Below are 27,315 nucleotides of genomic sequence, written 5' to 3'. Positions count from 1 at the left end.
GGTATACACGCACACGTATTTTTTGTCAGCAGGTGTCCGTGTTTGTGGGTACCCCTTTGCACGTCATTTTTCCTGGAGGGCCACAGTATGGGACATTCATCATGGCAGTATATAGGTGCTATTTGTTGGCGCACCTTTTGGCGCACATTTCTTACAGCCGCAGAGACGCTACCGCCTGCTTTCTTGTGGCGGTCGTGTTTGTGCCTGTGCGCTGGTTTGAGCGTGCGCTTTTTTGCCCTATTCTATTCCATGAATACGTGTTGTAGGCGAGGGTGTGGGCGTTCCGCGCACTTGTGCCCTGTACTTCCCCCGTGACGCCCATGTTTTGGCAAGTTGTTCCCCATTCCGAGTGTTACGCCTGTGTTCCGCCTACTTTTGTTGCGTGCGCCGCGCTATGTGCGAATTTCGCTGTGGCCTGTGCGATTTTCGCTGTGACCTGGCGCACGCTGTTAGATGGCCTGTGCGCCAACGTGCGCCGCGCACTTTTTTATCGCACATCCGCTGGTTTTCTCGCGCACGGCCTTCCATGAATCGACGTGCGATGCTTTTCGTGCGATTTTCGCAATTGCACTGCGATTTTCGCTATTCCACTGCGATTCGCACGTTTTTGCCCACTTGCGCCGCGCTAATTATTCCATGAATCGGCCTGTCAATGTTTAAATTGACTGAGTGACCTACTTTGAGTGTCACATAGGTTGCAATTGTTTAAATGTCATAGTTTTAAACTTAGAATCAGCATTCTAGCTGCATATGTGAAAATGTTTAGTTTTATTTGAATGCAGAAACTGGGGAACAAAAAGTGACATTTTATCTGAAACCTGGCTTAAGGAACTGAATTCTGCCTGGCAACTTCCCCCATCAGGAGTGAAACTTGAGTCACAGCTGTGTTCCCAGGCCTAGCTGCCCTTTTGCTGCTCACACCAAAAGGGATATGACACTTCCCTGATTGAATTACCTGGGCTCTGCAGGAAATTGAACAAAGCCCTGTCTTGACTCAGGCAAATGTTTTATGGCGGGAGTCGTAAATGGAGATTTCTCCTGGAAGCACAGGGGAGGGGCACTGCCTGTGAGAGCAAGCTGGCTTGGCAGAACTGGAAAAACCAGAAATTCAACCTTGTGCTGGAGGAAAACCACACCCCTTTGGGGCCAGAACATAACTCTAAAAAGATGAATAACTCATAGTACGGACATGTGAAAATTTTATAAATGACACCATAATTCTTGTGATTTTTCTGCCCACATTTTTAGAACCGGTGGCATGTTCAGGGGGGTTTTAGCGGAAAAGAGGATATTCCTCAAAATGTGTGCATGTGAAAAATCTGACACTTCATCAACTAATGTCCATACTCCTTGCGCACATGTGTGTAAATTTGGGTCAATGTCCGGAATTGCAAACCAGTTAAAAAAAGTGCAAAATATCGCCATTTCTGAATGCAGGCCCCCAGGAAGAGCAGCGTTGGAACAGGGGATACCTCCTGTGATATGTGATGGGTGCATGTAATTTCAAACCACTGTGTAGCTATGAAATATGTATTTGGTTCAAATCTAGATTTGTGTGCAAGTTGACAGGAGGAGTGGACTTTCTGCAGGCTGTAAAATGACATCACTCTGACACAACTTAGCTCCCCCAATCAGGGGAGAAATGAAAGCTTGGCCAATGATAAGTGGAGAGGGGCTGGCTAGCGATGCTGCTCACACACACCCATTTTAAAAACACATAAAAGCAGAGAGACAGGACAGATAGGGACTTTCAAATCCATTTGCAGCTGGAAGCTCTGCCGGGAAAATCCATACTTTACCTCCATCAATCTCCAGAGAAAGCTGTGCAGAAAGATCCAGACTTTAAATCCCTCAATCTTCAGAATCCAGAGAGAGAGCTGACCCAGATCACTGTTAGCAGAACCAGAGAGAGCTGACCCAGATCACTGTGAAGTGCAGAGATCAGAGTCCCGTCCAAAACCTGACCAGATCCGTGGCAAGGCATATTTCTAAATATATTGTGAGTACATAGCAGAACTGTGCAGAACCAATCTCTTAGTTAAAATAATATAATCCAAGCTATTTTAATCTAAGTAGAACTGCCTCCTAACTGTCACCTGTCATTTGCAAAGCTGTCACCTGTCATTTTCTAGTTGCAAGCTGCACTTGTCTTTGTGAACTTTAAAATTTCAATCTGAAAAACGACCTTTATTTAATCGCTCATATCTCCGCGACCGTTTGTGCTAGAGACTTGCAGTAACTTTCATCTGGAAGCTGAGATCCTAGGCTTTCCTAGGACCCCAAATAGTGATAGTCCCTGTAGTTCCTCTGTAATCGCGCCCGGCGCATTCGCGAATTTTGCCGCGATTTGAAAATTTCTCCACTTGCAAAAAGATAGCTGCTTTTGCTTTCCTCTGAAAAAAATCGTTTGCCTCATAAAAACTATCCCTGAATCATTGCAAGAGTGAGCCTGGACTAATATTAACTTGATTTCAATCACCCTGAACCTCCTAGAGGGAATTAAAAGCATTTTAGCATATTTTTTTCCTACATTGCCAGCACATTTAAAAGCATTTGGGCCTGTGTTTTCAACTTCTGTAGTCTAAGTTGCTGGGCGAACTGAATTACATTTGAATTGCATTTCTGAGAATTGTGTGCCTTCCTTCCATTTTCCTGCATTGCATAAAAGGGGGGGGGGGGTGAATTGTCCAAGGAAGTGATTACATTGTCTTTTGCTGAAATCCTATCAAGTTATTTTCTGTACTGCATTTCATTCCACATTGCATCCATTTGAAACCATAAAAGTATTGTTGCTATCTTATCCATTTCATGTCAACTCCTTAGTGATTATCAAGAAGTGTGCTAGTGCCAGATTCTCCGTTGTTAATCTTTATCATACCAGATTAAGTGTGCTATTCAATTATTAATTTATTCTAAAGTGTGATATATATACCTATTGTTTAAACTATCAATTAAACCTTTTAACTTGCAAAACAGAACTACTTCTTGGCTCAGTGGGGTCAGGAGGATTCCAAGAGAGGGGTGTTATATAGGGGTAGTCATCCAGAACGCATGAACTGGACATAAAGATATATCAATAAGGGTTTTCATTCAGTATTATAGACTAGGCGTTGACTTAGCTGTAGTGTTGAATTGAATCCTCTTACAACACGATGGCGCACGCTGCGCTGCCCGCGTGTGCTACTTCTGAGCTGAATTCTATGAATTACCCCTTAAGTGTTAGTAGTCATTTGAGTGTTTCAGGCATCATCATCAGTCTCCAATTACCCTTAAACTGAGACAAGCCTGATCGCTGTGTATGGTTATGACGTAACCAATTGGCCTCTGGACTGAACCATGGTTATAGGATTGGTGTAAAGCTAGGGACCAGATAATCAGTTGTAGAAGTAGAATATAGAATAGGACACAGCTAGCGATGGTAACATTCTGGGAACATTCCAATGCTTCTGGATTAGAAATGTTTCTAGTCAGATTTTGTATTTTTTTTTATTTATTTACACTCAAAGTGGGTATTGAATACAAATATCCGAGGGGAAGTGAGAACCAGTTTGCTCACCAAGCTAAGCCAGCCTGAATTTTAACATACGTGATACCCATATCGTCTGCTTTGTATAGAGTAAAAGCTCTGTTGGTGTCCCCTCTCATCTCTTAGGTAGGTCAAAACTGCAAACATGTTTTGTTGTACAAGACTTAGTACATGCCTGTAAATCATTTCAAATCCTCCATTATGTTTAGCAAGAAGATCGGCAGTGATCATTTGTTGTTTTTTTAATTTATTTTTTTATTAATTTGTTTAGTTGCATGACAACTTTCCAAACATGTGTAAACATAAAATTTATTTCATTAAAATTCATTTCATTTTAGTTCATTTCATTTATAATAAAACTATCAATTAAACTGACACTTAAGGTTTAAATTTAAAACATCATTATTCACCTTCAGCCTTCCTACTTTGACTGTGGTCAGGCACTGTGATTTCTAAAAAGTGGACAATTGCTACTTTTACCGATACTCTTGGGCATGAAAAAACCAATTGGCAAGTTTTCTGAACATTTAAATATGCCGTAAAATCAAACAATCTTTGAGAAAAAAAAATTGCGAATCGCAATCAAAGCAGGACATTGCACCAATAAATGTTTCAATGTTTTGGGTTCACAATCATTTAAACAATAGCGGCAATGTATTAACTCTTTAGGAATTATTCTCCTTTGCACCAGTACATCGCGCGTATGCCACAAATTAAGCCTGAAACGCATATACTGACTTCCAATGCATGGTGAGGGACATTTAATCAGATATTCAGCCAATTGTCTATACCTTTTTGTCCCAAGCAATGATGTATCAAAGTCCTTATATTGTGCACAGATCTCCGCATTCTGAATCCAATCAAATTGGAAGAGTTTGATTTTTGCTCGCCCAGGGTTATTCATTAGTAATTCCAAATCAATAGATGCTTCTGTCATAGAATTGTATGTTATTTTGCACGAGGTTTTTGATAGTGTGTTGCAGTTTGATAATAGATGTTTAGCTACTATGCTCAACACATTGTGCATTTGAGTACTCAGTATACATTTGCGTAACAAGGAACACATTTTCCATAACAATTGGGAATACAGAGAGAGTGACCCCAGTTCGTATCGGATCAGGGGTAGAGGGGTGCAGTTGGGCAAATTCAATACTTTCTTCCAAAAACTGGCTTCCAGTTTGTTCCACTCCTCTTTTTTTTTATAACACAAAAGGCCTCCATGCCATATATTAAAATTGGTGTTACTTTCATTTGATAAAATGACAGGACATGTTTAAGTGAAAATTTCCCAAACCTGTATGCTAATATTTTAGCTTGTGATGTTAAAACTCGAGGTTTAGACTCTAGTTCACATCTGTGGTGAATTTGGTTAATTGTATTTGAAAACATTATGCCTAGATATTTGTAATGATCAACTACAGTCATACTTGTATTTTGAATTCTCCATGGGCCTTCTTGTTTTCTTTTTTTTAGATGGTCTCGGCTTACATACTACCAACTGTGATTTATTGATGTTTATGATCATGTTATTCTTTTTGGTGTATGCATCTAGAGCTTGTAGCATATTTTGCAGCCCACTAGGGGTTTGAGACATAATTACCAAATCGTCGGCATAGAGTAGGTATTTTATTTTTTGGTTGCCTAACTTTGGTGTGTCACAGATAATACTAGGGAATATGTCACCCATATCCAGAATGAAAAAATTAAACAAAAATGATGCAAGAGAACATCCTTGTTTCAGACCTCTCTTCGTAGCTATTATTTCAGATAAATGGCCCCCATATGTTAGACGTACTTTCATTGTAGTATTCGTGTGGAGTAGCATAACCAAGGTTAATGTGGAAACAGGACACTTAGGTTTTTTCAATTTGTTGTATAGCATAGTTCTGTCAATCGAATCGAATGCTGCCTGAAAATCGATAAATGGCAGGTATAATGGTTGGTCCTTTTCTGCGTATTGCTGTTTTATCGAGTTTAGGCATAAGATATTTGGCACTGTGCCCAACCCCGACATGAAGCCTGCTTGAAATGGATCATTTAGATGCTGCGCTGTGGTCTATTTGTTTAGTTCTTTCAATAAAAGTCTTCCATAGATTTTGCTAGGGATGTCAAGCAGTGAAATGGGTCCATAACTAGTCGGCAGTTGACGATCTCCCTTTTTAGATGGGGGCACAGTTATGGCATGAGTCCAACTATTTGGGATCACTTGCTCTTAGTTTATAGCTATGAAAATGTTGTACCATATAGATGTCCAAAGTTCCGGTTGTGATTTCAGCTGGTAGTTAGATAACCCATCAGGGCCAGACGCCTTTGAATTGCTTTCTGATTTAATCAAGAGCCATATATCCTCTTGATCAAATTCTAAGTTGAATTTGTGCATGGACTTGTTACCCTCTGGGCATTCACTACCCTGTGGAGCGGCATAGAGTTTTGTAAAATGCTGTACCCATTTTTGTTCATTGACTGCATTCACTTGAATTGCTACCTGTGAGCCAACCGTTGCCTGATTAATGATTGACCACATTTTTGCTGTATTTTTAGTGGCTAAAATGCTCAGCATGTTTGCACCATCATTTTGATACAATTGGGCTCGATGTTGTTTTACCCAATTTACATATTGACTTTTAGCCTTCCTGAGTTGAAGTGCCTTTTGATCCGGTGGGTTACTAGCTATGCGCCTCACTTTGGCTCGATATGCTCTTTTTTTCAATTTCAATTCTGGATCAAATGAATGTAAATGATGTTTGGCTATTAATTTTACAAATGTTGATTTGGGCTGCTGGAAAAGTTGCATTGCATTACCATATTCCGGTTCCAGATGGCCCCTACTCCCACTTCCCTAGAGAGCGAATTTGTCAGAAATTTGTTAAAGTGCTGTAAACTCTCCTCAGACCATTTAAGACGTTTCATCCCAGGATTGACACATAGGTGGTTTCCTTGCTGAGTATTATTGCAAATTGTTTTTTGATCCTCATTCCCCCAAGTCATTGCCGAAATGTTGTGGTCACTTTTTTCTGAGTGCAGCACCTCAAAGCCTACTACAACTGAAAATAAGTTCTCATTTACGTATATGTAATCTATTATGAAGTGATTGCTCCCTCGTTTCCATGTGGCATGAGGTGGCGTATCTGTTTTGAATGCCCCATTAAGCATACAGAGGTTTCGATGTTTCGTAAATAACTTCCATCTGTGTATTTTAAGTTTATCACGTTGCGTTTTACTTTCCCAACAGTTAATATTAAGATCACCTGCCATTACTACATAGGACACTGTGGTGTCAGTTTCAAATAAATCCAAAAGCATGGCCAAGTCCTGATAAAATGTAGTTTCTGTTATTGCCATGCTATTCCAAAATATATTTAGAATTGCATAAACAGTATTCCCAAAGACCACCTTCACCATGAGCATATGATTATTTGGCATTGCCCATAATTCTGATGATGTTACTTTCATTGATTTCATGGCAATTAGAAGCCCCGAGGATGGTCTTCCAGAGGAATGTTTAAATGCAGGGTTTAAATAGGTATCATGATTATCCCACACCGGAACTGATGTCAGCCATGTCTCTTGCAGTAATGTGATGTCTATAGACCCTAAATTACTATCATCATTGTTGAGTAAATGGGCAAACCCTCTTGTGTTCCATCTTGAAAGTGTAGCTAAGTTTTGTTGATTTGATCTGTCTAGTTAACATGGCTTCTGGGAGCATTTACATTGACAAGTGTTAGGCATTTGTTGTCTTGTTTTTTCCTTCTTCTCTTGAGCTGCGTTTCTTCTATGGTCAATCACTTGATCTAGTTCAACACTTTGCTTTATATTGATGGTTAGTTCAGGGTTTAACTCAAAACCCAGGTTATATAGAGCTTTTTTTGATGACCACATTACGTTTTGGACGACTCAGGAATTTAGCCAGAGTCGAACTGAGTTGAACTTTCCATCTTTGGTAAATTCTACACAGTCGATATCAGAGGATGTTATGTCCTCTAACTCTGTTATTTCTGAGAAAATAGCCATTACCGATCTCCTGTTTAGATCATATTGAACTCCAGGGGGCGGACGGCATGCTAATGTCAAAGAATATGTTGCCAGACGTTTCAGTCCTAGTTTGAGGTCAGGATTTGATTTCTCATTTCTTTCATTTTTCCTTTCCTCCAACTGAGGCTTGTTCAAACTTGTAAGATTGTGACTAGCTTCAATGGTTCTCAGTGCTGCTTCAATTCTGTGTAGAACTTCAGTAGAAATGTGTGAATTGCTGGCTACATAGTCATTGTTCTCCATGTTAGCTGGTTTTGGCGTTGATGCCGGTGCTAAAAGGGGGCCACGATGGTTTAGAGGTTCTGCACCATTATATATATTATGGCTAGACTCTTCTTTGCCCTCGTGAGCCCTTCCTTCAAACAACCTGGTTCCAATCTTCTCTCTCTCAGCGGTTGGCTTCTGCAGTTCTCTCGCTACGCCTTGTTTGTTGGCTTCTGGTGCTCCATGGCTAGTCATATAAGCATCCACAGCTTTCCATATCTCCAGTCTATGTTGGTTCATTGCTTCTAAATCACGGCCTTGTGCCAATGCAATCCCTCCCGCTTTAGGGCCCACCGCCATGACACCTTTTTTTCAGTTGATCATTTGATTCAGGGCAAGAATCTGAATTACAGTTGTCTATATGCTGCAGTAGGTCATCTAATGGGGCATATGACATCTGATTAACCGGGGCTTTCATCAGACTTTTATTCTCTTTCGCCAATGCTTGTTGTTTATATTTTTTCTTTATCGCCTGAGAAGCGGAACTTGCACTTTTTTTAGGTAGATTAACAGCCTTAAAAAAACTGCTTAGTACTTGCTGTCACCCCCCTCTTTTCTTTCTTTTAATTTTTAACAGGTTTGTTTTCACCATTTTCTGAAGGAGTGCCCGCTTTCCCTGCCTTAAAGATGGTATAGTCCATTTTAAAAGAAGATTCCTGGTTACTGCTAGTTACTAATTCTACTGCAGGTTTTTTGTTTTGCGGAGCATGGCACGGCTCCATTATCTCAAGTATGACTTTTTCAATATATGGTGGACTAGTAAGTGTCTTTTTAAGCTTGCCAGGAACCAGGGATTTGCTGACATTAGGGGGTTGGCAAGCGACCGCTATCCCGGGTATTTCCGTTTTTTTAGCCGAAATGAGGGCTAGGAGTCTGTTGGTGAGTTGTTGTTCAAACGTTTCCTGCCAAAATTGTATGTCTTCCATATTAGTAGTGTGTTTAGCAAGTTTAGAATCAATAGACTCATATAATTTACCCAATGCCTGGATTGCCAAATTCATGGCGTGCAGTGTTATTTCAAGTAACTTTCCATTTTGCATTTCACTAGAGTGCTCATGCCCATTTGAAGCAAGTTTGGAAGTTTTCTAGGTGTTGGTTGCATAAAGGAGACACTTAAAGCGGAACTACTGTTCCCCTCTTCAGGGGAATCAATGAGCACTGGGGATTTGGACAGATTATCTGGGAGAACTTGTATTGAAAAGGCAGTACCTTCAGGGTCTAAATCTATAACTGCTGCATCTGAACTCGGGCACATTGCTGTATTTATTGGTGGTAGTTTAGCTGTTAAGGTGATTGCTTTTAGTAGAGCACTATCTGAAATCGATGTTCCTTCAGAGAGGGATATATGAACAACCTCAGGCTCAGGGACTAGGGGTATTAAGATGTCTGGGGGAAGATAGTTTGACTCACTAGTTTTCAGTGTTGCGCTTGATGTTATAGTACAACATGCAACACTTGCGTCTGTTTTTCCAGTTTGTAACTGGTCCGCCCCAAGCCAGTGCTAGCAATGGTCTTTTCTCTGGCCTTTTTTCAAAATATACGGATGTCTTTACAATTCCCCAAGTTCGGTGAAGCCATACCTCTTTCTTTCGACTTCTGCGAACGAGGGGTGGAGCATGTCATGCTTGCCACGCGTTGTCGCGGAACAGGGGTTAGTAATATTCTTTCACCTCCACCACCAGGGAGCCCGTTGCAAGGGGCATGCCAGTTTTCAGGGTGCGCGGTTGTATCTTACTTACAAGTGAGAGCGGAAGATGTCGTGGAGCCTTGGAACGCGCGACCCAGCGGCAATGCGGACAGGAGATACCACTGCCTTGTGTACACCTGAGACAAATCCACAAGTAAGGGGGTTGACCTCCAGCGCCTAATAGCCGCACAACAGCCAGTGGCCTTTACTCCGATGGGCTTAACGCCGCAAGGGTGGCTCGAGCCACAATGAATACACGGCCAAAGTCACGTGATCAGTCACGTGATGCAGACTGATCCCGCCTCCTCCAGGAAGTAGGGAATCCACAGAAAGAGCTGCGCCAAGCTCGTAGTGCTGTGTGATGAAAGTTGTAATCAGGTAAGCGTTCTGTTAAAATGAAATCCTTCACTTCAGAACAAAACACGCCGCTCGGGCGGCTCGAGCCACAATAAATACATGGCCAAAGTCACGTGATCAGTCACATGATGCAGACTGATCCCGCCTCCTCCAGGAAGCAGGGAAATCCACAGCAAGAGCTGCGCCAAGCTCGCAGTGCTGTGTGATGAAAGTTGTAATCAGGTAAGCTTTCTGTTAAAATGCAATCCTTCTCTTCAGAACAAAACACGCCGCTCGGGCGGCTTGAGCCACAATAAATACACGGCCAAAGTCACGTGATCCGTCACATGACGCGGACTGATCCCGCCTCCTCCAGAAAGCAGGGAAATCCAGAGCAAGAGCTGCGCCAAGCTCGCAGTGCTGTGTGATGAAGGTTGTAATCAGGTAAGCGTTCTGTTAAAATGCAATCCTTCTCGTCAGAACAAAACACCATACTGATGATGACCCCAGTTTGTATCAGATCAGGGGTAGAGGGGTGCAGTTGGGCAAATTCAATACTTTCTTCCAAAAACTGGCTTCCAGTTTGTTCCATCATTTGTTGTGCTTCTGGGGAAAGGACTGTATCACATTTCTCTCGCATCTAAAATGGAGCAGCAGTCACTCCATTTCAATAATCAGACTTGAAAATGAATGATATGCTTCACAGCAGTACAACTGTACAACAATGTGCAAGACATATATGAATTAATCATGAGGAGAGATAATACATACAAACTATTCTGATTTCTCAGGCCATGAATAACCGGAATGGGCATTTCTTATGCTATTTAAAATGACCCTCTAATGAGTAGAGCTTCACATTCCTCTGCAGGGCCTCTGACTCTAGTTTTTCTCTTCAATAGATTGTCCTGTGGTGGATGGCCCGGAGCAGATGAGTACAGATGTGCTTCTGTTGTGCACATCAGCCGTCAAGTCAGCGATGCTACAGCAACGTCATCCGATGGACATTTTGAAATTCTCATGCAACGCAGTCAAGCACCAAAAAATAAGCACAAGGAAAAAGTAGGAAAGGAGAGAACACAGGTATGTCAAGATAATGCCAGCAAAAATAAACAACTGAAATAACTGCAGTGGGGACGGGTGGTTGAAGAGGGGGCATGTGCCTTGACTGAATGTCTGCAAGTAAATCAAGCATCGGAAATTACGACAAGGAACTGGCAATGCAACAGGAGCTGATATGCTGCTCTTGCACTATTAAAATGCCAACTGTCCTTGTGCTTGCACAATTCTCAGGTGCTCATAAACACTTCAAGCAGTGATGTAATTGGCCAATCAGCTGGATGCAACGTTAAAAATGGCAACAGGGCTCAGAAAATCTCTTAATTGTTCATGAAGTGGACAATGCATGCAAATAATGAATGACAGGATAGATTCTGCTTGCCGAAATGGTGGGCACTCAATAAGACGAAGACATTTGACGTTCCAGTCATGCCATAGTCATTTTCCGTGACTGCATATGCTTCTGGTTCTGCTTTTATACAGGTGAAACGACCAATACGAGAGGTAGGTGTTTTAGACACATAGGGCCTCATTACAAGTTTGGTGGTAGCCTTGCCGGTAAAACCGGCAGGCTACAGCCAAATTGTTATTTTTTCCAGCACCCGCGAATGGGCAATTACCAGGGCCTTTCAGCCCCACTGGACCCGGTATTGCCCATTCATGGGTGCCCGAAAAAAATGCTCCCCATTCCCGTTGAGCCCCACGGTAGGTCAGATGCACCGGCACCATTCAGAATGGTGCCAGTGCATCCAGCATGCTCTGCTCGTGGGTGTCGCTTTGCCCGCCAGGTCAGACCGGGCAGAAAGGCACCTGTGAGCACAACTCGTAGTTTGCCAGTCCAGTACCTACGGTACCGGCAAGCTTACTGGTACAGTAGTTACCGGACCGGCAATTTTGTAATGAGGCCCATAGAATGTTATCCTATCTTGAACTATGCCATTGTCAGCAGTATCAGGGATGTGACCAATGCAGGAGGAGATCAAAGATGCCTTCTGCCCACTGCCAGCAGAGAGTGGCAGGAGAGGACTAGAGCATCCCTGCTCTGCCCCTTTCTCATCCACCAGGACCTACATTTCATGGAGGTAGGTGGGCCCTGGGAGAAATGTAACTCTACACCCATCTCCTTGGGACCCACTGTGAAGGCATCATGAAGCAAGACACAGACAACAGATTCAAATTTGTACTCAAAGTAAATGTATTTCACTTAAAATGCCGGGTGGAGTAAGGCCTATGTTGCCCTGTGCTAAGGTGGGGTTTCCATACCTAAAGAAAACTAAGGATAGTCTGTGTCTGGATGTCCAACTTAAGTCTCTGTCTGTGTCCAAAACCTATGGTTGCCCTCACAACCAACTGTATACAAAGTGTAGGGATGTCGGTCCCAAAAGAATAGTGTTCAAAAGAAAGTTCTAAGCTTCTTTCAGCTCCTTGCTTAGAATCAGCTTCCCTGTCCCCAAGTTCAAAATAGTTCTCAAAGTCTTGGGATTCCCTTCCCCAAAAGTTCAAACCTTCTTGCTTCCAAAAAAACACAGTTCCCTTGGGACATCTCCCAAGTCAGGGTTGCCTTTCCCCAAGACCTCAAACTTCCAGCTTTCAAAATCAACAGAGCCTTGTTTCTTACTTCCAGTTTCTCAAACCAAGATGTAGCAACACATGAGTTGACTTCAAATATACTTTAATTCGCTTTTTCCACTTAGGATTGCAGCTCGAGCAACCTGTCTTCCGGCTTCCATGAACACATAACCACTGTTGATCTGACAGTGATACTTAATTGATTCCTCAGTGTCACCTGCTTCAGACACCGTCCAGCGGCTGATTTAGCCACTGTGCACTTTATTGTTCTGGGCTGTATTTCTAGGGCGCTTGCTAACACAACTTTGGTTCTTGCCAACACAAGTCTCTCTCAGTCTTAATACTCTCTCGACTTTGCCTTTACTTGTTCCACACACTGTACTCCTTGGCTCTTATTTCATGCACTACTTTGATTTTTCTCCAGTCATGAGCATTCAATCGGCTTTGCGCAGCATTCACAAGTGTTTTCAATGCCTTTTTACTCTGTGCGGTATTCACAATTACTTTCAATACTTATTCAGTCTATGCGATATTCACAAATGCTTTCCATTCATCTTTACTCTGTTCGGTATTCATAAGTGCCTTTTATCGGTTCCACTTCATTCGATATTTCAATAATATTTGTCCCGGTATTCAACATTACTTTGATTCACGTTATCTTTCACTCAGCCGCAGCAAAGGACTTTGCTATACATTACCGCAGCGCCACAGTCAGAGTGTATATTGGCTCTTCACTCACTGACAGCATACAGCAGCATTCCTCCATCTAGCGTTCTTCACAACATGCTTCTCCAGCCTTCTGCTGCTTCTCGGCTTCTCCTGAGTCCGCCTTCCTCTGGCAGTCTGACCTCACATACCGCCAGCTTTCCTGACTTCTCTCAGTGGCAGGTGCAGTCACGGGGAGCTCCACTGCTTCTCCCCTCCAAACCTGCTTCAGTAGATGGCAGGGCCTTTGGACCCTTGCACATCCAACCACGGCCATGGCATCCCTGTCTCCTATGCAGCACTGCTTCAGCCTCCTGGGTCTCAAGTTTCCTTTCCTCCAGCCCATTCCTCCTCCTTCAGAACAGCATTAATTTGTATATCATTCTGGTGTGAAAAGTGACGCCAGGTGTAGGTCGTTGAGTTCTTCTGCTCGCCTCTGGAGGACTCCATTAGGCAGACATGCCTGGTTGTTCCTCTGGTATGCCTCCGTAGTCCTCTTCCTCGTCTCAGTACAGGAAGGGTGTTTGAAGTTGCCTGATTTAATAAAGGAAGCCTTGAGACCTCTGGTCTGTGATATGTGTTTGTCCATGCAATGAGGCAGTGTCCTCCTAGCTGGCTTCTTCCTCGTCCAGGACTACAATGTTGTTTCTGGGGAACAGATTTAAAGGAGGAGAAAGTAAAGGGTTGTCAATATCCCACAAAGGCTTTAGGGATAGATGGCTCATTATGAAAGGGAAAGGGGGATACTGCGTCTCACCTAAGGATGTCCTCTCCCCATTCCCCAAGTTCCCTCCACTCAGGTGATCCTCCCTCGCATATCCAACCCCAGGGTCAAAATCCAAGAGCATGGCCTTTCCCTGGCCACCTGAGAGGAGGATTATGGGGAAAAAAAAGTGGGGACACCCTCAGGTTCCTCACATAACCTGTCAAAATATCCTCATCAAACTTGGGCAAATGATGTTAATGCATGGCAAATGATGTGCCTGATTGGGTAAATCATGCCAAAACAGTGCAAGCAGTCTGGAAGTTATAATACACTGATTGTGACAAATTCAATGTATAACATTCATGTTGCAAAATTATTGACTAGTTGGTTGAGAAACGATTTCTATTGATACTTTACCAAGAAGCAGTTTAAAATTGAAATCCTATCTCTCATTCTCTCGGTCCTTGTGATATTAATTTCCAAACAGTTCAAATAGGTCATCACAGCTTTCACATTTAAAAAAGAAACAATAGATGGAAGATCTAGCTACTTGTGTATCTAACAAGCATTGTGATAAGCATTTATACTGGTGCAGCCTTTAAGGAAGATCTGCTACAAACATTATGAAAAAAGAGTGGTGCTATTATGCACCCCTATTTTATGTCTCTGTATTAATAGCCTCTGAATGGCCCCGCCATTTACATTTTTAACAATGTTCAGATTTTCTCATGAAGAGAACTCTGACGCACTCATTTGGAATATCTCAAGAAGACAGCTTTCGTCCAATACCTTGAGAACCAGAGAATCAATTGCTGTGTGCTAGACCCTCGCATTCCAAGAAAAGGTACACTAAGAAATGGAGTGAGCACCTGGGCAAATGCTAGGAATCCAAATACCTGCTTGGCATTTGATGGCAAAACCTGAAAATATCCTATGAATATCCTGTTATATAATAGCACAAATGGGTATATTGTATCAGTAGCATGGCATTTGATGGCAATACCTGGTATATGTGTTGAGTTCAAACTTCAACATCAGGACAAGAGAGCTAACATTAGGACCCGTAATAATAGATCACCGGTAGAACAACATTTTTATGTGAAAGAATATAATGTCTCACAAGTAAGGTTTATGATACTGGACGCAGTTAAGATTCCAAACAGAGGTGGAGATTTATCCACTTGTCTCTTACAGCGTGATGTGTATTGGATACCCCTATTGGATACGGTACAGGCTAAAAGCTTTAATGAAGAATTCTGTTTACATTGTCTCATATGAGTTTGATTTGGCACTGTCAGCTACAAATCTGGGCTACTTTTGTTTTCAACATCTTTACACAAAGTATTTACCAACAAGGTGTGAATAGTTACATAGAGAGTAATGGATGCTTTACCTATTCTGCTTTTTTGTCAAAAATTCTATATTGGGATTTGAAAATAATTTTTTGTGAGAATATATTTCAGTTGCACATTTTGAATATAACGGAATGCGGATAGCAACTGAGTGTATGAACAAGTAATGTGAAGTGTGAGACATATCTTCAACTTTACCATTTGAATTTACTTATGCACCACAAATATCTTTGGCATTGAATGGTCTGCATCTGCTGCTTAACGATTGGTCAAGTGTCCACTTTTACCATCCAAGTTTCTAGATCAAAATGCCAATGATTTATTGGATTTTACAATGGACTGGGGATTTGAACTTCTTTGTGTCATTCTTGATATACTATTACCACTATCCTTCATTTCCCCTATGTTTGACAAGTGGTTACGTCACAATTATCACTTTTTGTGTCTAGATGGCAACATTCACATTAACATTTTACGAACAGCATCCTATGTTTTATTTAACATATTTTATGAAATGTGATGAATATTAAATATGTGTGTTTATTTTTTACAATTGTTGATGGTTGATTCTTACCTTTTTTCTATGTTTTTGAAAATTGGGGTGTGCGTCAGGTTTATTTCGTTTATATATTCCTTTGGTCGGATCAGATATGTATTTCAAGGTATTCTGACATGGCTGACACTTACGTCTCGGGATTATACTGGGTAGTCTTTTTTTCAACTTTATTCAGTGAGAGGATCATGTGAATCTCCTAGCATGCTACATGTAATGGCTATGTTATATTGGTTCCGGGTGTGCCAAGCAGAGTTTAGTTTCACAATATGGTGAGTGTTCATACTTCATTGGAATACTTACTGGTGAGTGCAGACGTTGGCATCCTTTTTGTATTGGGTGTTAGTTGGTTACTGAAGACAAATGAATGAAAACCCATATTGTTCTTTTGATTGTATCTTCAATTGTGTCTTCGATTGTGTGTAATGAGGGTGGTGTTTTTCCAACTTCATTGCAACAAATATATTTGTGCCCAGTTTGAACATTTGGAACATAACTTGAGTACTACTCGTTTTGATAAATGAGGTGTGCTTCTTTATACTAAGACCATTTTGAAGTTTGGATCCGCAAGCATCACACGGACTATGTTTTTTTCATTTCTTTCCGTTTTTGTAGGACATTGCAAAGATTTGATCTTTTTTAAAGTTATTTGGCCTGATTTCCAGGACATGGGCTAGGTAAATTTTTCTCCAATTAGTTGTTCTAATACTTGATGTTTTAGTGATACTCTATATCTACGTTTTTTATCACTGGTGTAATAAATTACACTCTTGATGGGGATTTCTTTCTGGTAAGCACTTAGGAATATTTCTACTTGATATCACTTTTGTTTTTTAGAGTTTGAAGTTCACAGCTCCACACTTTAGTTGGGGGTTGGAAAAACATTTTTACTTTTTCTTCTCAAGTTGGTACATCAATAACTTTTTCATTTACCTGTTTTATACATATAATAAAAAACTAGTGTGGTTTCTTTAACATTCTGTTTGTGAAGAAATTAATTAGAAATGTAAGTATGTATATATCATTATGTTTACAGTTATGAAACTGAAGAAGGGGGTATGGTCTCCGAAACGCGATGAGCACTTTACTTGGCAAAATAAAGAAGCTTCATCAATTTACATGCATTTCTTCTGAATCTGTTTCTTCTACTAACAAAAGTCTTTTTGGCACCACAATTATCTTTGAAATGTCTATAATAGCTGTTTTTACAGCATAGCGTGTGCAGGGGACCGAAGTGTCCCGTCTTGTTGAATTTGCAACCTCTTGTCAAGTATGTTGACCTCTCCTGTACCCAAGTTATTGTTTAAAATTATTTGTATTCTTTTCATTGAATTTTTCAAAAGGGTGTACACTAATATGTATACATTTTGATATGTGATGAGTACTCAGACATACAATGCCAGTAAGTCTTAAAAGTTAAGTGTTTTGGTGAATATGATGCCAATATCTGACAAATGATGTGAGAACATTAAACGTTCGGCGGTAAATTGGCAGTACATGCAAGCACTGTTACCGATGCTCACTCCTGTCATCTTACCCCAAGATTAAGATTGGTGGCACATAGGTGTAGGTCCCCATTTTTGGATTCCATAGGACTGCATGGGGAATTTTTTGAATTAGCTCATGCAATAATTCCAAAGGTTTTCGGTGAATAATACTCCAAATTACCACCAATGATTGTAGTAAATTGCAGTAATGTGGTGGTTAAGTGGCAGTAACAGAATTGCCACCACATTACCGCACAATCGTACTAGAAAATGGCCCATAGTTATTTTATGAGGATAGCAGGCAAATGGTTTAAAAATCTGTATACATGGTTTGAATACCTTCAAATACCTTGTGATACCTTGCATACAGTGGTATTGGGTGACATATCGTTTGGGGACCTCTGTATATTACAGCCATAGTTTGTTTTCTCTTAATTTAATGAACCTCAACACCCCAAACATGCACACCCATCTTTCTCTGACCCCTTTTTTAACCCTTCCCTCTTTGATTATGAGTCTGGTGACACTAGTTATGTAGAGGAGCAGGTGACATCTTCTGTAGTGCCCGCCCCCTCACCTCCGTTGTACTGGAAGCAAAGCAGGAGGACTTTGTGAATGGCACCAGGTATGCACTGTATCGAACGTACCCTCACCTTGACGTGGTTGAAGGATGTCTACATACACCATTGGACATGGAGGAGTTGTATGTGTGAACCGACTAGAGTAAAGTGACGTCATAAAGGGAACAGACGATGACGCAGAGAAACAATATAACAATACTTAAAGGATGAAGGTGTACTCCAAGTAACAAAGTAATCAAGTATAAAGAGATAATTTCTGCTGAGAAAACGAGTGAGATGAAGTTCAACAAATGTATATATGCAGCAACACAAGGTAGATGAGTTACATAGCAACTTACTGTAGTAGAAACTATAACATGAACAAAGCGGCCATGATGAGAAGATGGACACTGGATTGTGTCAAAACTACTGCAGAGATAAACTAGGGCTGCAGATCTGAAACGCTGCATAAAAACAGATTTGGGTTGTTTTTAACCATGGTAGAATTGTTCGCTGCAGAAATGACCTGAATCAATTTCACCGCAAATACGATTTTACCGTGGCCAAACACACCTAACCCATGTCCCCCCCAATTTCACAGTACATCCCCCCAAACCCCTAGTTACCTTTTCTCCATCCACTGCCTCTCCTGACCCTGGGGCATCAGTTCCGTTCCTCTATCGTGGGTCGGATCCGATGCCGCAGGGTCCCTTTTTATTTTTTATTTTTTTTCCGTCCCCTGCCTCCAATGTTCAGGAAGCGGGGGGCATCCCTGCAACTCCCAAGGCCCAAAATACTGAACATGGGGAGCGGGGGAGAGCCCCCCAACCCATGCACCACATGTTCAGTATTTTTTGTATTCGATTGAATGGTACTGGCCAAATTTGGTCATATAAATGTACCATTTGAACAATTATATTAAATCAAATTGGGTAATACCCAGAAAACAATGCCATGCGAGGAACAAAGAATACCTCTTTAGCTGAGACTGAGGATGACACAGCAAGACATAATTGGAAAGTACAAAGGAAGTTAACCAGGATAAGCTATTCACAAAGGGCACATTTCTCTTAGATTAAGCAGAAGCAAAAATATCTACAAGTGCCAAGTATTGGACAATCAAGGGTGCAGAAAGCACATGTAAGACGGCACAACCAAGTCTCCAGAGGCCAATAGGGGTAATATCACTGAGCATAATTAAATCAAGTAAGCAGTAAATAACAAGTCGAAATGGACAAATTCGTTGTCTACTGACACATGGCGCAGGACTCGAAAATAGGGTCTATTCCTTAAGCCTCAGACAAAGACAAAGTTAATGTTGTACCCTGACTCCCTTAAAAATCCCAGAGAAGAAAACAGTCAGCAAGGTCAACTACAAAGGGCAAGCCTTGGTTCATGGTCTAACTGATGAGAGATAGTAGGCTAATTGACCAATGTGGAAAGTGGTCTGATGTTGTTCCTCACACCTGGGTTTCGTTCTGTTCATGTGCTGCTAGCGAGCCAAATGTCCAAGATTGGGAGAGCATGCCAACCAATCATGAGTGGCTATGTAGCAGCATGCTATACAATGTTGCAGAAGCCAATCCACTGTTATTTTCTTTTCATAATCAGTATCATATGTATTTGGAGGTAGTTTGAGGCATGCCTACCAGATAAGGGGCAGCCAATAATGTACTAACATTTATACATAATATAGGTATATATGCTCCCCTAACCAATTCCTATGCTCAACAGGTTTTACTGTTTGCCCCGTAGTATGATATCATAGCTGATGTACATCGAAGCTTAAAGCCTTTGTGTAATCAAACCTTAGGTGAGAGTGTGTGAGTTGCATTTTGTATGGTCACCAGATGTCCCTACTTTATTTGAGCTGGCAATAAAGTAGTACTTTGCCATATTCTTTGAGTCTGTCCTGTTATTTGGGTCTAATGTCATTTACTATGGTAATTGCATTCTTTGCATGAGACACGCTCCAAGGTGCTACTGCACAGTAACAACAAGCAGTATTTCAAATAGCCATGCTTTTACAGTGCGCCCGATAATAATGCATCTGTTGTTTACCACGGTATTGCCTTAAAAAAAGAATCACAATATAGCGAGGCCGAAAACGCCTATTTTTTATTGTTTTTTTAAACTTTTTTTGCACTTTTTTACACAGAAATAGATAGTGGGTTGGGTAAGGGAATAAAGGAAAAAAGTAAGTTAGGGGGAGTGTTGGGGGGCATTCAGATACCCCAAAGATGGTGAAAATATGGGCATTTTTGCAATGTAATGCAAACAATGGCCAAAACTGACCCTCTGTGTGTTTCACTTGGTACACTAGTGGTATGATCCGCAACTGTACAAAATCAATGTTTGAGTCTTTTAGTAGGGATTTAAATGGATTTTGGAAAAAATTACAAATAAGTAAAATTTTGATTTTCAGAAATCACACTTGCAAGAATTCTGAAAATCTGCAAGCATGATTGTTGGAATGGAGGTAAAGCTCTACCCACGCTACAACCTCAGGTTTGCACATGTCGTCATAGCAACTGCTGCATGCGGAGCTCAGGTAAAACATCTGTAAAAGCCAACATGAGGTCCTCAGTCGCTAATGCAAAATCTCAAAGACCCACAGTATAATTTGCTACTGCTTTAACAGATTTCACCAAACGTGCCCTTTCTCGTGATCCCATCAAGCTGATTTGGAAACGTAACTACAATGTTTCACCCTTTTAAAGTAGTTAGAAACGGGAGCCTATATCTTACAGGCAGATTTAAATAGCTTTTTCTGTTCGTGTAAACGTTGTGAAATAGTAGGTGTGTGATCATCATAGGTCCTTGCTTTGTAATTTAGATGCTTTTTCATGAGCTTTATTTTCATTTTGAAAGAGGAAGTATTTCAATTGATGCAGATAAAGATTCTGCGATATAAATCTGTTTTGGTTGTTGCTGTGCTCTCTCGGTATAGTGCATAATGATACAGCTCTAGCATTATGTTTGTTGAAGCACTTGATAGCAATGCAACAGGGAAACAAGACACTGTTTAAAAAAGAAAATGTGTTGGAACTTTTCCTAAAGCAGTCATTTTATTGAGCAGTTTGCATGACAAGCTGCCTTTATGACCAGCTGACCTTTGTAAGGGAGGAAATGTCGTTTAGGCACCCACCCCCCCATTCCCGTCCCCACACGCACACTATGCTCATCCCACAGCAGTACTCTATTTTGTATGAGCACCGACTCCATTTTTTATCTGCCCTATTAGGCCTGCACCTCTCCCCTGGTGTCTCTCTGTGACTGTCCTTTTCCCACTGAAAGCTCGGCACAAACGGCTACAAACAAAACACTGTATCTCTTGCCTTCCTCCTTACATCACTGCCCTGTAAATGACCGGGCCAAGGCCTGGTCTTGGAAAAAACCCATCCATCACCACAAACCTGCTGTGCACCCACAGACCCTACTTCATGGATACACTACTCACACAACCTCTAACCTCACCCCTTATTTGATGTAACAGATGCCTGCCCCACGACTGTGTGCTACTCAGATTCACCCCTACCACTAATCCCGCGTGTGACCATATATCCCCCTTTGTACTAAAACCATAATAAAATAGCCTTCATGAGGTCTAAACGAACGTGTGATAAATATGTTAGCTGATTGATTGTAGTAGATAAGATATTTGGGCCTCAGCACTCCTGCCCCACAATCTAGGCCAACTGCTGTTAACATAATGTATGTGTAGATATGATGTTAGAAGAACCATGTGACAGAATGTAAATCTCATGGCCCCAGGGGTGGTAACAACCAAAATTGTATTGCATTATAAAGTGAACATGACCTGGGTCGTGCAACATAATGCATGTAAAAGCACAACATTGATTTGAACCAACCCCCTCTTATGCCATACGTAGAGCTGGCATTTGCGAAACTCAATCAAGACCCATTATGTGTATCTTCAATCTTATTGTCTTGCCCACGGATCCTCTCCCCGCTGCAGCACTGCGCACGGTGAGCACAACGCCCCCACCTTTCCTCCTCCTCATGACTATGCAGCTAAAGGCCCATTTCCCACGGATGTCTCAGTGCAACAAATCTATCCTTTCATCCTTCGACTGGGTCTGCACTGAGCACTCACCCCTTTGCCCCATGACAGAGATGACCCCCACACCTCTTACCTGACCAGTGACCAACGTATAAAGTATAACATGTGAAATATATTGTCTTCTCCCCAACTATCGAAATACAACTTATTGTCATTCATTGTATGCTTTGAAGTAGTGTGTAGATTAGAGAGCTAGCATCAATCACCTCATCCAGAGCCACATGACCTTCACCTCGCACCGACCAGCACAGCAATGCACGTGATGTCAGCCTTCCCGCCAACCAGCCAGCCAATCGCATGAGAGTGACCCATAAGGAGATGTACTGGACCTGCGGCTCCACCAATCGAAATGTAACTTTTGTACTTTATATGTTTTGTCACTAATGACACCGTAACCCTTTTTAATGCAATGACAATGTAATGTTTGGCAGAGCACTCTTGGACTATTCAGCGTCCTCTGCTTTTCCTATTTGATTTAGATAAACTTTATCTCTTAACTTCACCCGCACTTGGTCTTGGTCTCATTCCCTGCTGGGGTGTGTACATTATTGACTCTCATTGGGGAGTCTGGATCGTATTTTCGGGGACTGCTCACTTTCATTTGGTGACCCCGACGTGATAGCGTGCTTCCATTCCTTCTGACACAAGACGTCCCCCGGCCACAGCAGAGACCCAGGGTGCTCCCACTCAAGAGTTGTCCGCCTACGGCAACCAGTACCCCTTAGACATGCGCACGCAATAGGACAAGAGGGTCAATGGGTCCCGGCTTTGCAAACACCCACTGTACTGCTCGCCGGAGACGGGCGTGGCCATTGAGTGTGGGACGGCTCCTTGAAAGACCGGGTCCGGAGGGTCTCGGATCAAGATGGACATGTGAGAATCAAGTGTGAGCGAAATTAAAAGACAGTAGGGGGGGAGAAACAGTATTACGCAGAGTCAGATAAAAGGACATTTGGGATTGAACGGAGGGAACATAGAGGGGAGAAGGTTCATCCAATATAGGGGTAAATCTTGGTTTATTTCTATTTTTTTCTCTCTGCATATGGCCATTAGGACAGCTAAGGAGATTACGAGGTGAAAAGGGGTATGGGAACCTAGCTCCGTGAGGGGTTAGAAGGAGGCGCCGCAAAGTACTATCTCGATTAGTACAGGATATAACGAGGACAATGAGTGGAAACAGTAGGAGTCTTATATAAGTGTTAGGCAGAAACCTGTGCAGTTCCCTTAGGGACCACTGCAAAAGGCTTAGGACTACAGGTGTTGGCAGTAAACCCAATTGGTAGCAGTCTGTACCACCCAGATTTACCTGGTAGCTGTGGCTGAGCAGTCAGACTTCTCTCAAGAAGAGTTAGGCAGTACATAGAGTATACACATTAGGTACAAAAATACAGTAGCACAAGCAAACACTAACCAGAGCTTGGGTATCAAAGTATATAATTATTTATTTAAAAACACACTTATAAAAATACACTGGCACTAATATGTCAAGCAAGTTCAAACACAGTCACTAGAAATATATACACTTCCCCGATTAATTATTTGACAAGTCTTAGGAAAAGAACACCACTTATTATCAATACACGGGTGAGCGCTTAACCAAGATGGCACTCCAATAATTATTTAAAAAGGGAGGGAAAAGGCAGAATTAGGAAAGCACACAATACCAGCACTTTTAAAAGAACCACAGCAAGCCAGGAAAGGCAGTGTCTACTGTAGAGCAAGAAAGTTCATAGGCCAGACCCACTCTTGGAGAGAGCAAGGCGGAATGTGCCCAAGATCACACAGTTGAAGTACACTTTAAAAGTCTTTGCAGATAGTTCAAAAGGAGTTGGATCAGTTCAGAAAAGTTAGTAAACAGATCCCAGGTCACCCCAGGATAGAGAGTCAAGGATTTACGGGACACCTTGAACAGTCTGTTGCAAGGGAGACCAGGCGGGACACAGTACCTGAAATAGTGAGAACGCTCCAGCAGGGACAGTTGTTCCTGGCAGCGGGTGCAAGTTGGTGCGTCGTCCAGGGAAAGAGAAGATCTCGACATGGAGGAAAGCTGGAGGTCGTTGCACTGCCAGGGAAGAAACCAGCTGCAGAGTTTCCCGGTTAAAAGGTACTACCCTTTTATTTGCAGTAGTGGTGAAGCGTGGCTATCTGGCCGCCGGGGTGCTTGGCACGGGCGATTCGACCACGAGACGATCCAGGAAGGTGAAAAGAGGGCGAACTGGTTAACCCCACCAGTTCAAAGGAAGAAGACTCTCCAGGATCTTCTCTGTCGTCGGGAAGTGGTGAGGCGGTTCAGCAGGGCTCCACCGGTGGTGTCGTCATTGCAGGTCGGCTCAGCTTCTCGCTCTTTGGATTCTTTAGGTCCTGTCGTGACTTCTGAAGTTCCAGTCCCCAAAGCCCTGCTTTTATGCAGAAAACCCCCATTCACCAGTCCTAGCTGGCACTCAAACATGCTAAGTGGTGAGCCGGGCGGCTCACCACTGGGCCAATCACCCAAGAGTGTGACTTGAGTTGCCGAAGCAACTCAGTCCAGGGTACCTATTCCCCCCTCCCACACATCCTGTATACCCAGACAGAGTGGCACCACTTTTGGAGGCTTCTGTGCAGAAGCCTGCCAAAAGTGGAACAAAGGGCTCGACTTGGGTTGGAGTTACAGAGGCGAACACAAACGCCATTTTAAAACTGAGTCCTGGCAAAAAGACCCAACCGGGGAATAAATATCAAATAAATAACCCAGTGGTATCTTTAACATTGCACCAAAAAAGTGGTGCGTTTAAAATGAATGGGAAAATCCCATAGGAAATATTCAGGTGGAATATTACGCGTGGTAACCACTGCCACCAGCCAGAAACTCAACGAGGGGGGACTGCACCGTCCCCCCTCGAAAAATAGACCCAGGGGCAATCTAATTACCCCTACCAGTACTTCCACAATATGATGGTTTGTACTGGTTCTGTTCACAATTTAAGACTAGTAAAGTCAATGGTGACTTTACATGCCCTGGGAGACAGTAGTCAGTCCCAGGGTATGGCGTCTATAACACCTCTGTGTTACTGCACTGAGGGTGCTGTGTAACACACATCCCAAAAACAAATGAAGCCCTATGGAGTGAAAGACCCCATAGCCCATAAAACACATGACAAAGTCAAAGGACATTCTCAAACCATGCCTAAGAGTGGGAGAAAAAGAGTCTCACTCTTAGCAGGAGAAAAAAATAAACCCCAAAAATCCAGCAAAGCTGCTGGGGGACTCACAAGGTTTGGCAAATTAGCCTATACAGAGAATTCTCCCTAACAATAAGGAGAAGACTCAGAATAGTATTTAGAAACGCTCGTTCTTTTTCTTCTTTCTTTGGTAAGGGGACACTCATAGACAGGAGAGGTGGTCCATAAGGGACTAAGATAGGCGGATGGGTTGGGGTAACAGGGGAGATTATTATAAGGGGGAGAGGGACAAGTAGGGAGGATTTGTGTTTAAATGTTGAATGTGGTATGTCTAAGTCCCGTGGTGTATAATATATGTTGTTTATGTTTGCTGCACGCTACGTTTTGTGACTTAGTAATGAAAAAGAAAAGTGTAATTACAAAGGTGATTTGAAACATGCCTTTCTAGAAATAGTGTGACAGACAGCGTTTAATCAAAGGTATTGTCACGGAGGGTGACATAAGAGGTGGTGAAGTGTTGTAGCATATTGATTGATTGTCTAGGTCTGACACACGAAGGAGAGAAAGGTATTGATAGAATAAAAATGGGTGCAGAAACACAACTTTCACATATCTGTCAAAGTTTGCAAGGATATGCAGACAGAATTAACAAGTACCACGACCAGTGGATCACAGAATTGAAAGGGTAAGGTTTGCCCCAGGTATGGCCCCAAGGGGGGTCATTTGACAAAAGTGTTCTGGATATGGTAGCAACATGTTTGTTCGTAAAGTACAAGGGAAAACTGCTCCAAAACAGGAGAGAAATATTGGATTTGTGGAGGCTGTTCGAAGAAGTACCCCCGAACAAAACAAAAGGACAGGGTGCATCTCCCCTGGCAACAAGTAGCTGTGAGGGGGAGGGGAAAATAAGGAGAGATGGGTAGAGGTAGCATGGCTGTACCCACTCCTGCCAAAGCCAGCACCAGCTGAGGGATATAGTGACCTAGTGTATGTGTCAAAGCCCACGTCACCCCCTCTACCCCTACCAACAGCCCCAGCACTGCCCCCATATGATCTTCGAGGAGCAGGTAGACTGGAGAGTAGCTCAGCTATAAACAGAGAGCAGCTCACTCAATACCTAGACTCAAGATTAACAATGGCCCAAACAGAATTGTCACGATTAAGAGGTATATGTGAACAGAGCTGCTCGCCCACACCCTAAGCAGGACAGACACAAAAGCTCCAAACCCCTTATAGGTCACAGTAGAAGGTTGGAAAAAGGGAGAAATACTATTCCGAATGAATGACACCCCCACATGAATAATACAAATAGACCAAGTGGCTAGTCAGATGGGTGAGGAAGGTGGGGACACGGCATCAGACAAGGAGGAAGAATACTGCTGCAACATAGAAGAGCAAGAAGAAGACGAAAGGTGATTGTGGAGTGCAATGGGTGGAAGGCCAGCAGAATAGAACAGTCTCCCTTGGGGAGGGTGATGGAAGAAGAGTGACATGGAAGGTTAAGGAATAGAGCCAGAAGGATGGCGGTGTTAGGGAAAAAGGGAACAAAGGTAAGTACAGGGAGGACAAGGAGCAAATTACAACTACCACTGATACGCATAGGGGCCGAAGGGCCCAATTATGTCCCTTGGGCCCAAATGGACAAAGCAAATTTGCTAAAGACATTATCCCCGCTCTCGTCAGGAACAAGTAAGTGAATATATGCATTCGAGAAGAATACTGCAGGAGTCCCCCTAGCAATCGGCGTGGAAACATTTCTATTGAGAGAGGTGTTCCCCCGCTGGGGGATATGTGACATCATACACTCTGACAACGGAACGCATATCGTCAATGATCTTTTCAAAGCAGTAACAACAATGCTGGGCGTCATGCACAAATTATGCTTCATTTATCACCCGAAGGCCAACGGCATTGTAGAAAAAATCAACAGCCTCTTAAAAAGCAGACTGTCTAAATTATGCCACACGCTGAAGAAAAACTGGGTATACCACTTGCCGTTAGCACTATTTGAATTAAGAAACAAGCCAACTAAGGATCACCACTTGTCCCTGCATGAAAAAGTGACAGGCAGACGTATGCACACAGCAGTATCTCCCCTGAGAAGGCAGTCTGATGCACATAGAAGCGCCACAGTACTGGGGAGTAATTTCTGGACTATTTGAGAAAACTGACCAATGCAGCAAGGATGATAGCAAAACAGTTAGCAGCCAGCTTCACACAAGAAAATGAGA

Source organism: Ambystoma mexicanum, chromosome 5q (genome assembly GCF_040938575.1).
Source record: "Ambystoma mexicanum isolate Mex_15411 chromosome 5q, UKY_AmexF1_1, whole genome shotgun sequence".
NCBI lineage: Eukaryota > Metazoa > Chordata > Amphibia > Caudata > Ambystomatidae > Ambystoma > Ambystoma mexicanum.
The sequence above is the reverse complement of the archived record's forward strand: the minus strand, read 5'-3'. Positions refer to the sequence as shown.